Source organism: Mobula birostris, chromosome 6 (assembly GCF_030028105.1).
Source record: "Mobula birostris isolate sMobBir1 chromosome 6, sMobBir1.hap1, whole genome shotgun sequence".
NCBI classification, from domain to species: domain Eukaryota; kingdom Metazoa; phylum Chordata; class Chondrichthyes; order Myliobatiformes; family Myliobatidae; genus Mobula; species Mobula birostris.
Genome location: NC_092375.1, coordinates 179,471,249 through 179,484,428, shown reverse-complemented (window position 1 = coordinate 179,484,428; position 13,180 = coordinate 179,471,249). Strand labels below are relative to the sequence as shown.

General features: G+C 40.7%; 1 protein-coding gene across 13 annotated transcripts in view; it reads left to right on the top strand.

The window, feature by feature from the left end:
- The window catches only part of baz2ba (bromodomain adjacent to zinc finger domain, 2Ba), a 252,745-nt gene that overhangs the window by 25,251 nt on the left and 214,314 nt on the right, over positions 1-13,180 (top strand). For 12 of the 13 annotated variants that reach the window (XM_072261994.1, XM_072261996.1, XM_072262004.1 and 9 more), the window contains exon 2: positions 10,820-10,936. The gene's annotated coding sequence lies outside the window, so the exon portion shown is untranslated. Of the gene's footprint in view, positions 1-2,968; positions 3,056-10,819; positions 10,937-13,180 lie in introns of those variants that run through there. The other variant, XM_072261995.1, reaches the window with a different exon arrangement.

The following is a 13,180-nucleotide window of genomic DNA, read 5'->3' as shown; positions in this document are numbered from 1 at the left end:
TGGAAGTCCTTGTGCAGGACACCCTAAAGGTTAACTTGCAAGTTGAGTTGGTGGCGAGGAAGGCAAATGCAATGTTTGCATTCATTTCAAGAGGTCTAGAATATAAGAGCAGGGATGTGATGCTTAGGCTTTATAAGGCACTGGGTGAGGCCTCTCCTTGAGTATTGTGAACAGTTTTGGGCTCCATATCTAAGAAAAGTGCTGGAATAAAAGACTTATGAGGAACGTTTGGCTCTGGGCCTGTACTCGCTAGAATTTAGATGAGGAGGGATCTCATTCAAATTTCTCGAATATTGAAAGGCCTAGACAGAGTCGATGTGGAAAGGATGTTTCCCTTGAGGGAAGTCTAGGACAAGAGGGCACAGCCTCAGGATAGAGGGGTGTCCATTTAAAACAGAGAAGCAGAGAAATTTCTTTAGCCAGAGGGTGGCGAATTTGTGGAATTTGTAACCACAGGCAGTTGTGGAGGCCAGGTCATTGGGTGTATTTAAGGCGGAGATTGATGGGTTCTTGATTGGCTATGGCATCAAAGATTACGGGGAGAAGGCTGGGGGAAGAAAGGATCAGCCGTGATTGAATGGCAGAGCAGACCTGATGTGCCAAATGGCCTCATTCTGCTCCTATGTCTTGTGCTCTTATGTTGCCGTAGCATACATACCTCTTTCGTTTTCTGGTTACTTCTTCGTAGCCAACGATATTCCTTCTGCACAATTCAGAATCGGTCAGTTCACTGTCAGTGTGTGAAACATACCAGAATTGATTGTGGTTCATTGCCAAGCATAAAAACAGACAACACAACAACAACCGACAATGTACAAGACAATAGTGCAAACAGCCATGAGCAATCAACAATTAGCAACAAACATCAATGATCAAACTTAAATGTGAGCAGACCCAATAATTATCAACAGAACAAGGCCAGCAGGAAAGACCATTTAACAGATGTTATGCAGGGACAGTTAAGGCATTACATCTGAGGCTACGTCCACACTACGCTGGATAATTTTGAAAACGAAGCCTTTTCTCTTTGTTTTGACCCTCCGTCCACACTAACGCGGCGTTTTCATCCCCCGAAAACGGAGATTTTCAGAAACTGTCTCCAGAGTGAATAAATCTGAAAACGCCTAATATCCGTTGTAGTGTGTATGGGGTAAACGGAGAGATTTAAAAATGCTGTCATGACAACATCACAACAACAATGCTTTTTCTGCTTCTGCTTGGTACTGCGTAAGCACTGCCATACAGCTGTTATAACGCGCAGTCGGTGTGAACGGTGTGAGGGTTAAATTGTAAAGTGAGTTTTTTTGACTATTTAAAAACGCTGTCATGACGTGCCGGAACAGATGGCGGCAGCGCGGCATTTCACTGTTTTCTTGAACGCAACCCCCCACACAAACTAACAATTTCAGAACAGACAGCAACGAGACTGAAGCCAGAAGATACTCACCAAATACTTTGACCCATAGCTTACTGAATAAATAAGTATACTCACTTTGCCCTGTTTTCTGTCCTTGCTTGTATGAAGGTGGTTTACCTATTTATGCAAGTACTTCTCTGACAATAGAGTGTAACAGCCTAATGTAACATTGTACAGAAATACAAGATAACACTGATGCAGACATGTTTTATACATTTAACAAGGTGCTTTATTAATGCAACAGAGTTAGTCAGTTTTTCAATGTTCGTCGTCAGCCGGATCATATTGTCTGTGAACTCCCTGTTGGTTGCTCCATACGCTCCAGTATTTGTTTTTTTCAGTTTTAAGTCCTCCTGCGCGAGAGCCAAGAGCAATTCCTTTTAAGTTTTTCTGCTCTATAACTGGACAAACGCGCACTAAGTATACCGTTTCCTCCTCACTTGTTTTCTGTGTGTCCTGTGCGTGTCCAGTAGAGGAGATTCACCCAAATATCCGTGTTAATGTGGACAGAGATAATTTGAAAAACGCTTAGTGTGTACACCTGTCGTTTTTACTCGAAACCGGCGTTTTCAAAATTATCCGATGTAGTGTGGACATAGCCTGAGTGAGTTTTAGAAGGAAGCTGCAGAGATGACATAGAGCTGGTAGTGGTAGAGTTGTAGCATTTCTCTGGCAATTTGGTGATTAGGTGACTGCTAGGGTCTGTGAAGTCAGCAGTAATTTTTTCAGCTCTTTGCTCTGGTGACGAACAGGTCTTTTAATGTTGGTAGCTGACAACCAATGATCTCTGCTGAGTGGACCTGTTGCTGCAATCTGGACGTGGAGAAGGAGGAGATAATGGGAAACTAAATGGTGATAGAGGTGGTTGCAACACTCTCAGTGATGGCTGAGTAAAAATTTGTCAGGATACGCTCTGAGGTGTTAAGTTTCCTAAGGTGGCATAGGAAGAACAATCTCTGCTGGGCTTTCCTTGTGATAAGCATAATGTGCTTGTCCTATGTCAGTGTATTGGTAGTCCCCAGGAATTTGAATGACTGTTTCCCACTTCAATGTATTGATAATGGTAGTCCCCAAGAATTTGAATGATTTGACCACAGAAACAGCCTGACCATTAATTTTCAAGTGGTGGGGGGCTGTTAGGGGGTTGTCAGCAGAAATTAATCCTCATTTCCACGTCTTGATCGCATTAAGCCTCCAAGTTCTACCTCTTTTTGATAGCAGATCACATCATTATTGGAGATGAGACCAACTACACTTGTGTCATTCACAAACTTCAGGACTTAAATGGATTTGTCTGTGGTGGTACAGTCATTTGTATGAAGTGAGAACAGGAAGGGTGAAAGAATAGACATTGGATTGGACAAGTAGGAGCCTAGCTTTACATACTGCTTCCTTCCTGTCAGGAAATTTGTCATCCACTGACAGATACTGTAGGGTACAGCTTGCTGTGGAGCAACTCCAGAACAATAGTGTTGAAGGCAAAGCTAAAATCCACAAACAAGATCCTCACATAGGTATTGGGGGAAGTCCAAATGTTGAAGAATGTTGTGAAGGCACAAGAACTGCATACTCAACTGAACGATTTGCTCCATAAGCAGACAGTAGCACGTCAAGAAGAGGATCAGTAATGGATTTAAGGTAGCTCAACATCTGAGGTTCAAATGTTTTCATACTACTGAACTCAAAGCGACTGGCCTATAATTAAGTCCAGTGATCTTGTCCTCCTTGGGAACTGGAATGATAGGGAGCAACTTGAAATTCCCTTGAGCATCTATGATTCTTGCAGGAGTAGGCAATGAGTTCTTGGTCATAAATCACTCTGTGGGAAGAAATGTATTCTTGTTAGTTCTTGGGGAGTTGGCAATTGTAATATGATTAGGTTTTCTTTTTAGAAGATGGTTATTGCCTGGAATTTCTGTGCCATGAATATTATTTGTTGATTTGGAAACAAATTGGCTTGTTCTGTTTGTTGGCCCTGGTTTTGCTGTATTCAGGCATGGACTGCTTTTGCTGAGGAGTTGTGACTGGGGCTGAGCATTGTACAATCATCAGTGAACAATCACTTTTTCCTTTGACAAAAGGATGATCTGTCAAGCAACTGAGAATAGTTTGAATGTTATGCTTTGATTTCCAAGTGGGTTCACATCAAATTGATGTTGCTTCAATCCTTTCCTTAATCTTTACTGACTAGAAGTCTTTCTAGTTCCATAGATCCATTGTGTAATACAAAATGCCACGTTTTATTTGTTGGATGATTCAACTTCCTAACACTAGCAAAGTTTCCACATTATAAGATTAGCCTTTGCTAATACAATATTGCATGCAAGGTTCTGAACATTGGGCAATTTTTTTTTACTTTTAGATTAGAAATTTATTTAATGTACTCAAAGTAAATGATAATTTGTCAAATTTAAGGTTGATAATTGATCCCATTCAATAATTAGGGGAGCACAGCTATAACTGATTTGTGAACATCAATAGCTGTGAATTGGAATATTTCGTTAAGAGATAATGAAGCTTTTAAATATATTTTTAAACACTTTCAAGCAATTATATGTTGGAGAGGCAGTGGTGTTATAATTATTACAAAATTCTATGTTAGATTTGAAGATTTCTAAACAAGTTGGTGGCCTAGTTTGCAAAATGAATCCTCTTGTCTTTGTGCAGTTAGTTCAGTCTCCTCTAGGGCAACCCTTTAGTTTTAGGATTAGAGTGTGGGATTTCCCAAGTTTCTAAAATTGACTTTTATTCTTCCTTGTTGATTAATGGTTTAGCAGAAGTGAGAAATCACAGCTGAAATTTATGGGCTGGCTGTGTGACTAAGAGCAAAATTTAAACACTTTTGAGCAAAATAACACCATCAGATATAGGAGCAGAAGTAGGCCATTTGGCCCATCGAGTCTGCACCATTGGGCTGATCCAATTCTTCCAGTCATCCCCACTTCACTGCCTTCTCCCCATACCCTTTGATGCCCTGGCTAATCAAGAACCTATCTATCTCTGCCTTAAATACACCCAATGACCTGGCCTCCCCAACCTCTCGTGGCAACAAATTCCACAGATTTACCACACTCTGACTAAAGTAATTTCTCTGCATCCCTGTTCTAAATGGAAATCCTACAATCCTGAAGTTGTGCCCTCTTGTCCCAGACTCCCAAACCATGGGAAATAACTTTGCCATATTGAATCTGTTCAGACTTTTTAATATCGGAACGTTTCTATGAGATCCCCCTCATTCTCCTGGATTCCAGAGAATACAGCCCAAGAGTTCCCAGACATTCCTCATATGGTAACCCTTTCATTCCTGGAATCATTCTCGTGAATGTTCTCTGAACCCTCTCCAATATCAGTATATCCTTTCTAAAATGAGGAGCCCAAGACCGTACACAATACTCCAAGTGTGAGGAAAACGCCTGCTGGAACATCCGTGTATTTTCTGGCAACATATTCTCCAATAAGAAATTGGTCACCTCCGTACTTTCCTTTGGGGTGGGAGGGTGGTGAACTATCATGGTGGAGATTAGGTTAAGTCAAAGTAAAATTTATTAACTATATACTACCTTGAAATTAATTTTCTTGCAGATATTAACAAAAGAAAGAAATATATTTGAATTTACAAAAAACTATATATAAAGACTGACCAATGTGCAAAAGACAAATTACGCAAATAAAAAGACTACTGAGAACCTGAGTTGTAGAGTCTTTAAAAGTGAGTCTGTAGGTTGTAGAATCATTTCAGAGTTGAGTGAAGTTATCCACACCAGTTCAGGAACCTGATGATTGTAGAGTAATAACTGTTTCTGGTGATGTGGAACCCAAGGCTTCTGTACCTCCTGTCCCATGGTAGGAGTGAGAAGAAAGCATGGCCCGGATGGTGGGAGACCTTTATGATGGATGCTGCTTTCTTGTGTTAGTGCTGTCTGAAAATATGCTCAATGGTGGGGTCCTGCTGAAGGGTCTTGGTCCGAAACGTCGACTGTACTCTTTTTTCCATAGATGCTGCTTGACCTGCTGAGTTCCTCCAGCATTTTGTCTGTGTTGTTTCAATGGTGGGGAGGTCTTTGCCTTTGATGGACTAGGCTGTATCCCATCACTTCTGTAGACTTCTCTCTTCCTGGGCATTGGTGTCTCCATACCAGGCCATGATGCAGCACAGTAATCTCTACTGTGCATTCACAGAATGTGATTTTGGTGACAAGCCAAATTTACACAGAGCTCTAAGAAAGTAAAGGTGCTGGTCCAAGGAATGATTCTCTGATATGTTAACACCAAGGAATTTGAAGTTGCTGACCCTCTCCATTTCTGATCTACCAGTGAGAGGTTATTGCTGTGGCACAATTCAGACATATTTTCAATCTTACTCCTATATGCCAATTTGTCAAAACATTTGATTTGGTCAACAGTGGTGTCATTAGCAAACTTAACTAAGGCATTGGAACTATACTTAGCCACACAATCATAGGTAAAAGGGAGTAGACCAGGGGGCTAAGCACCAGCCCTGTGGTGCACCTCTGTTGATGGTGAGTGTAGAGGAGATGTTTTTGCCCAACTGAATTGACTGGAATCTAAAAGTGAGAAAATAGAGGATCCGTTACACAGGGAGGTATCAAGGCCTGGGTCTTGGAGCGTATTGATTAGTTTTAGAGGAGATGAAAGTGTTGAATGTGGAGCTGAGTGAAGAGCCAAAGAAATAACATCTGCATTGACCTGTTGTGATGGTAGGCAAATTGGAGCTGATCCAGGTCACTCCCCAGGCAGGAGTTGATATACTTCTTGACCAGCACCTCAAAGCATTTCATCACAGTGGATGTAAGTGCTACTGGATGATAATCATGTTCTTGGGCACCGGTATAATTGAAGCCTGCTCGAAGTTCATCAGAAACTGATTGGAAAGCTGAGCCTACTGGGCCTGAACACCTCCCTCTGCAACTGGATCCTAGACTTCCTGACTGGGAGACCTCAGTTAGTCCGGATTGGAAGCAGCATCTCCATCACCATCACACTTAATGGGGGGCCCCCAGGGCTGTGTGCTCAGTCCACTGCTGTTCACTCTGCTGACCCATGACTGTGCTGCAACACAGCTCGAACCACATCATCAAGTTTGCTGATGACACAACTGTGGTGGGTCTCATCAGCAAGAATGATGAGTCAGCATACAGAGAGGAGGTGCAGCGGCTAATGGACTGGTTCAGAGCTAACAACCTGTCTCTGAATGTGAACAAAACAAAAGAGATGGTTGTTGACTTCAGGAGGACACGGAGCGACCACTCTCTGCTGAACATCGACTCCTCCGTAGAGATCATTAAGAGCATCAAATTTCTTGGTGTTCACCTGGTGGGGAATCTCACCTGGTCCCTCAACACCAGCTCCGTAGCAAAGAAAGCCCAGCAGAGTCTCTACTTTCTGCGAAGGTTGAGAAAAGTCTATCTCCCACCACCCTCCATCCTCACCACATTCTACAGAGGTTGTATTGAGAACATCCTGAGCAACTGCATCACTGCCTAGTTCAGAAAATGCACCATCTCAGATCACAAGACCCTGCAGCGGATAGTGAAGTCAGCTGAGAAGATCATCGGGGTCTCTCTTCCCACCATTACATTCATTTACACCACACGCTGTATCCGTAAAGCAAACAGCATTATGAAGGACCCCTCGCACCCCTCATATAAACTCTTCTGCCTCCTGCCATCTGGCAAAAGGCACCGAAGCATTCGGGCTCTCACGACCAGACTATGTAACAGTTTCTTCCCCCAAGCCATCAGACTCCTCAACACCCAGAGCCTGGACTGACACCAACCTACTGCCCTCTACTGTGCCTATTGTCTTGTTTATTATTTATTGCAATGTCTGCACTGTTTCGTGCACTTTATTCAGTCCTGGGTACGTCTGTAGTCTAGTGTAGTTTTTGTGTTTTTATGTAGTTCAGTGTAGTTTTTGTATTGTTTCACGTAGCACCATGGTCCTGAAAAACGTCTCATTTTTACTGTGTATTGTACCAGCAGTTGTGGTCAAAATGACAATAAAAAGTGACTTGACTTGAAGTACAAACGTAGATGGGTACCTCAATGCCAAGTGCTTGAAGATGACCGTAAACACTCCAGCCAGTTGATTTACCATGGGTTTTAGTACTCTATTAGGTATGCTGTCTGGCCAGAGGCCTTCTGTGGATTTACCCACAGAAGGATGCTGTTACATTGATCTCAGAGACTGAAATCAGTGTTGTCAGGGGTTGTGGAAGTTCATGAGGTGTCTCCATGTTTTATTGGTCAAATCAAGTATAAGGGGCATTGAGCTCATCTGTGAGTGAAACCATGTTGTCATTTATGTTGCTCGGTCTTGGTTTTGCTTCGCTGGAGGGGTTGGCACTCAAGCCTTGCTATAGTTGTTGAACATCCTTTTGTGATTCAAGTTTGGTCTGGAATTGCCACTTCATCTGTGAGATGGTTATCCAGAGATCATACCTGGACCTCTTGTACTTCCCTGGGTCATCAGTCCTGAACGCCACCTATCTAGCCCTTTGCAAATTGTACATCTCTTAGTTCATCCAAGTTTTCTGTTTGGGAAAGACTTTGAATGATTTTTGTGGGGACAAACCCTTCCACGAGTGACTTTATAAAATTTGTGATGGTACTGGTATGTTCATTCAGGCCCTCTGAGTCCTTGAACATGGCCCAGTCCATTGACTTGAACCATTCCCATAGCAGCTCCTTTGCCTGCCTTGACCACCTCTTTGTTGTCCTGATGGAACCTCTCTAGAGTGAGGCCTATTGTATATTTGCATGTGGCTGGGGTAGAATTTGAAAGAACTAGCAGGGGTGTAGCAGAGATACAGCTTAAAAAAAAGTGTGGGTGCTGCTCCAAAGAATGCTTGTGACAAGGACTAAGCACTGAATCCAAACAACATCTACTTGAAGGTGCTAATTGTTGAATTCTGCTATTTTTGATGCAATCTTTAAGTGTCATTGAATAAGACCTTGTATTTCCTGCATGGGTCAACCCATCCTGTTTGTGAGTTTGCATTTTAGGGATGGGTGTCTACATATGTAACTGCACCATGTTCATAGTGGACTCCTGATTGATTTTGCTACTTTGTGATAGATGCATTTATTACCTGTTGCTTTCAGCAACTGGCTTTCTGTTGAAATCATTTACTTCTAGGCACATGAACAAACTTGTTTATTGTGACACTAGTAGGCCATTGAGCCCATGTCAGCTCCCAGCAGACCAATCCAAGGCCCCTTCCCTGCAGCACGTGCTTTCTCATATATGCCTTTACAACAACCCTTTTGTTTTCCTTTCATTTTGTTTTGCCACTTACCTTTTGAAAGAGACAATCTACAGTAGCCAAATCTACCAGAATCCAAAGGCATCCTATTTGGCCATGGTGAGAATGTGCCAAGAATGTTCCACGTAAAGCATCCAAACAGTTGCATGTTTCGCATTTTGGTGTATTGCCCTTTGTAGTCTTGATGGGGACCTCCTCTGAACTGGAGAAAGTAAATCCAGATTGAACAACTCCATTGAATATGTAAGAGTGACCCTAAATTTCCAATGCTTATCACTTCTCCATTTTTCACTTTCCTACTAAATTCTAGTGAAGCCCAAAATTGACTCGGAGTAATGCACCTTTTGTTAAGGTACATTGCGGCTTGTGGGACATTTTATTAACTTTGACTCTTTCCGATTACCAGCCATTCTTGTTTGTATCAAAACTGGCTAATCCAAATGCAGTGTCATCCTCCTGTAATCTTAGTTCATCTTTGGTCTCTTTCCAGATGCTACCTGATCTGTTTATTTGTACTGAAGACTTAAATTATTCAAAGTATGTACTTGTATAGCTTAACTACATGTTATACATTGGCAGTGACTTAGCTCCATGCATATATGCAAGTTTTGAATAATTGTTTAGAAATCATACTTCCAATTTGACAATAACATGCCTGTGCTTCCTTAGAAGTTTTAAGATTTGGCATGACATCTAAAACTTTGAGAAACTAATATTGATGTGTGGTGGAGAGTTTGACTGCATCACAGCTGGGCATGGAAACACCAATATAGTTGAACATAAAATCCTATAAGAAGTAGTGCATATGGCCCAGTCTATCATGGGTAAAGCCCTTCCTGCCATTAAGTACATCTACACAGAACATTGTCGCAGGAAAGTAGCATCCATCATCAGGGACCCCATCTACCTGGATCGTTCTATTTTCTTGATTTTGCCATCAGGAAGGAGGTTTCGGAACTTCAGTACCACCAGGATCAGGATTGGTTAACATCAAACTCTTGAAATAGAGGGGATGACTTCACTCAACTTCACTTGCCTCATCACCGAACTGTTCCACAACCTATGGTCTCAATTTTAAGGACTCCCATCTCATGTTCTCTATCTATTGCTTATTTATTTATTATTCTTAATTTTTTTGTATTTACAGTTTGTCTTTTGCGCGCTGGTGTCCGCCCTGTTGGAGCGGTCTTTCATTGATTCTGTTAACGTTATTGGATTTATTGAGTATGCCATCAAGAGCATGAATCTCAGGATTGTATATATTAACATATATGTACTTTGATAATAAATTTCCTTTGAACCTTTGAACATTCCTACTTGATATTGGCGCAGGACTTGAAGAATACTTGCAAGATGTTAGTTTTAAATAATATCAGGGTTGATTTTAAGCCCCTCATTCACTTCTTGAAAAGTGCAAAGTGCCACCCATTTAGAAATTCTGGTTCCCAGTTGTGTATGCAGAAAATCTTGTCAAATTTTTAGTGGTACTGTGGTGCAACTGATTGAAATGTGGCTTTCTTGCATGTCCAGCAACCCTGGTTCATTTCTGATGTCTAGTGTCAAGTTTGCACATTCTGTCTGTGACCATGTGGGTTTCTTCTCGCTGCTGTTGTTTCCTCTCATATTCCAAAGATGTGCTAGTAGGTTACCCCTGTATGTAGGTGAATGGTAGAATCTGGGTGCAGTGGGGAAAAGTTGATGGTAATGTATGGAGAATAATTAGATCTTTGCAAATCGTGTTTGATAATTGATGCAAACTCAGTGGGCGAAAGGATCTGTTACTGTCCTGTTTATGATTACACGACTAATTCTGAAACATGATTTATAAAGCTGCCTTTCATGTAGTACCTTGTATTATGAGGCAGTTCAGTTGAAGGTTCTTGTAATGTATTCTTGCTTTGAAATTTTCCTCAGTAAATGTAGGTGCACTAATGTTTGGAAACAATGTTTTATGTAATTATCTATTCACTGAGGACAAGATGTTTCATGTAACTTAATAACTGACTTTAAAATAAGTAAATACTTGAGGTATTCACATGAGAAATCAGATAATGTTGTTAATTTGTAGCTTAAAATAACATGAAATGAATCATTCTCCATTTTTGGGTTTTTGTCAGGTGAAAGTACCACCTGTGAGGTGAACATCCTGTAGTCCAAATGAGAGTGGACAATTACAGTTCTGATTGGTGTGATGTGCATTAAACAACACTAAGAAGAGAGCATCTTGAATAGTGGTGAGTTTCCTGATTGTGAATAGCTAATTGATGTTTTATCTCTAATATTTAATGTCTGCTGATAAAGTAAACATTGGAAGTTTTACCTCTTTAAGCAGAATTTTTGGTAATCAAATGTTTTTATGTCTTAATGTGTTTTAAAAAAAACTAAACTTTCACATTGAACAAATGTTTCTCAATATTCTTCATGGTTTTGAGTTTTATTCATCTTGCATTCATGACAATATGGTTTTGATCTTTATGCTGTAAGTTGCTATATAATTTATACAGTTCTCTCCTCCTTTTGTAGCTGCTTCATTTGTGCTTTTTTTTCTTCATGAGCCACGGTTGTTTTCATTTATTTCCCACCATCTTTTGTAATATCAACAAATTCCTCAGAGTCTTTGGTTACACTTCTAAATTTAAGACATAAAATCACATTTGTTTAATCCTGTGTGATGTATCAATATCCTTTTCATAGTTTAGGAGCTCAGATTTGCTCATGAGTACAGTGGCCTAGTTATGGACTAGCAGGCAAATGTTGATAATACTTCATCATGGTTAGCTGAAAAAAATAATTCAATGTATCAGATACATGAGGGCAGACAGGCATCTGAAAATGCTGCTGATCTTTCTGAAAACCCATTTTGTTTATAATATAATTGAGGCGGGGATACTTGTTCCTTTCCTACCTGTCGTGTTTGCTCACTGATAACTACTGATGAGGCCAGAAGCCAGGAGATGGGACAAAGCTGGAACTTGAAATATTCCTTTATTCAGTAAACCCTATCAATTACAAATCTCAAAACTCAACTGTACATCCCCAAAGCATGACTATTTAAATGGTTTACCCAAAGAAAATACTCAAGACGTTGATTGGAACAATCAGGTAGTGAAAGTCAGCCTGGGGTTGGTTGTGAGCTGACCAATGGGCATTTATTGTTTTGGCTCACCCTAACACTAATCATATTTCAATTCTTGACTATGCATGACTTTAGATGGTCTCAGGCTAACTAGCATGAGCAATGTGTTTTTCTGGTGTTCTCATCAGTCCTAAGCTAAAACTTAAATGTATTCTGAATCCCAGTGATATTCACACCTTGAGCAATTTTACAAATGGTTGTTTCATTATGGGTTAATGCTCAAGATCCTTATTATATCTGATTAATTGATAACAATTTTTGTATGAACCATTAGCTTTGATTAACCAATAAACAATCGAAATTTAGATAAAACCAAACTTTAATTGTTTATTCTCGACATTCCAAAAACTCAGTTTTGGTTGGGAAGTGCATTTCCTTGTATTTATGCTGCTATATTCTGGAATTCTGGCTGCCCTCTCAAGTGCCTGAATGCAGAAGTTCTGAACTCACTGGCTTCTCCGCACTGGATCATGGAGTTGTGACACTTAGCCAGCATTAAGGGCAAGAAATCCACTCTCAAACACGTGAGAGTCTGCAGAAGCTGAAAATCCAGAGTAATGCACAGAATGCTTGAGGAACTCAGCAGGTCAGGTAGCATAACCAGTCAATGTTTTGGGCTGAGACCCTATCCTCATGAAGGGTCTTGGCTTGAAATATCAACTATCTCTCCCCTCAATAGATGCTGCTTGACTTGCTGAGTTCCTCCTGCAATTTGTGTGTTGCTCAGGAATCTACTCATATTATCTGTGCCAGGTGAGACTAGACACAGGATCAACAACAGCGTTCATTTATATTTAAAGAAACTGCTCCAAAGGGCAATAGTTAATTTTGGGTTACTTATCTGTCTTTCTTCCATGGCCTTGTATCACATTGCCCCTTCTCTAGTGCTGTATCTCTTTCACCACAGCTCTTTTTTTTCTTTCTTTCTTTCTTCCCCCTCCTCCCCCCCCTCCCCCCCCCCCCATCTATCACCGTCCATAGCGGGGCATGACTGGTCAATGTTTTGGAGTAAGACCCTATCCTTCCTCTCCTTCCCTCCCCACATTCCTACTCTGACTCCTCATCTTGTCTCTAGTCCTGGTGAAGGGTCTTGGCCTGAAATATTGACTGTATCCTTTTTTCCCCATAGATGCTGCCTTGCCTGTGTTCCTCCAGTGTTTTGTGTGTGTTGTTTGGGTAATTTGTATTTTTATTTGAATTACTCAGTTTAATTAAGTGCACTTGTTTCTAAATCAGCTAAACTTCTTGGGTTTTTAATCTTTATTGTTTACTTTTAATAATTTTTAAATATTTCAGAAAAATTTCTGGTTTTAGACATGTATAATAGCTGGCTATATTAACC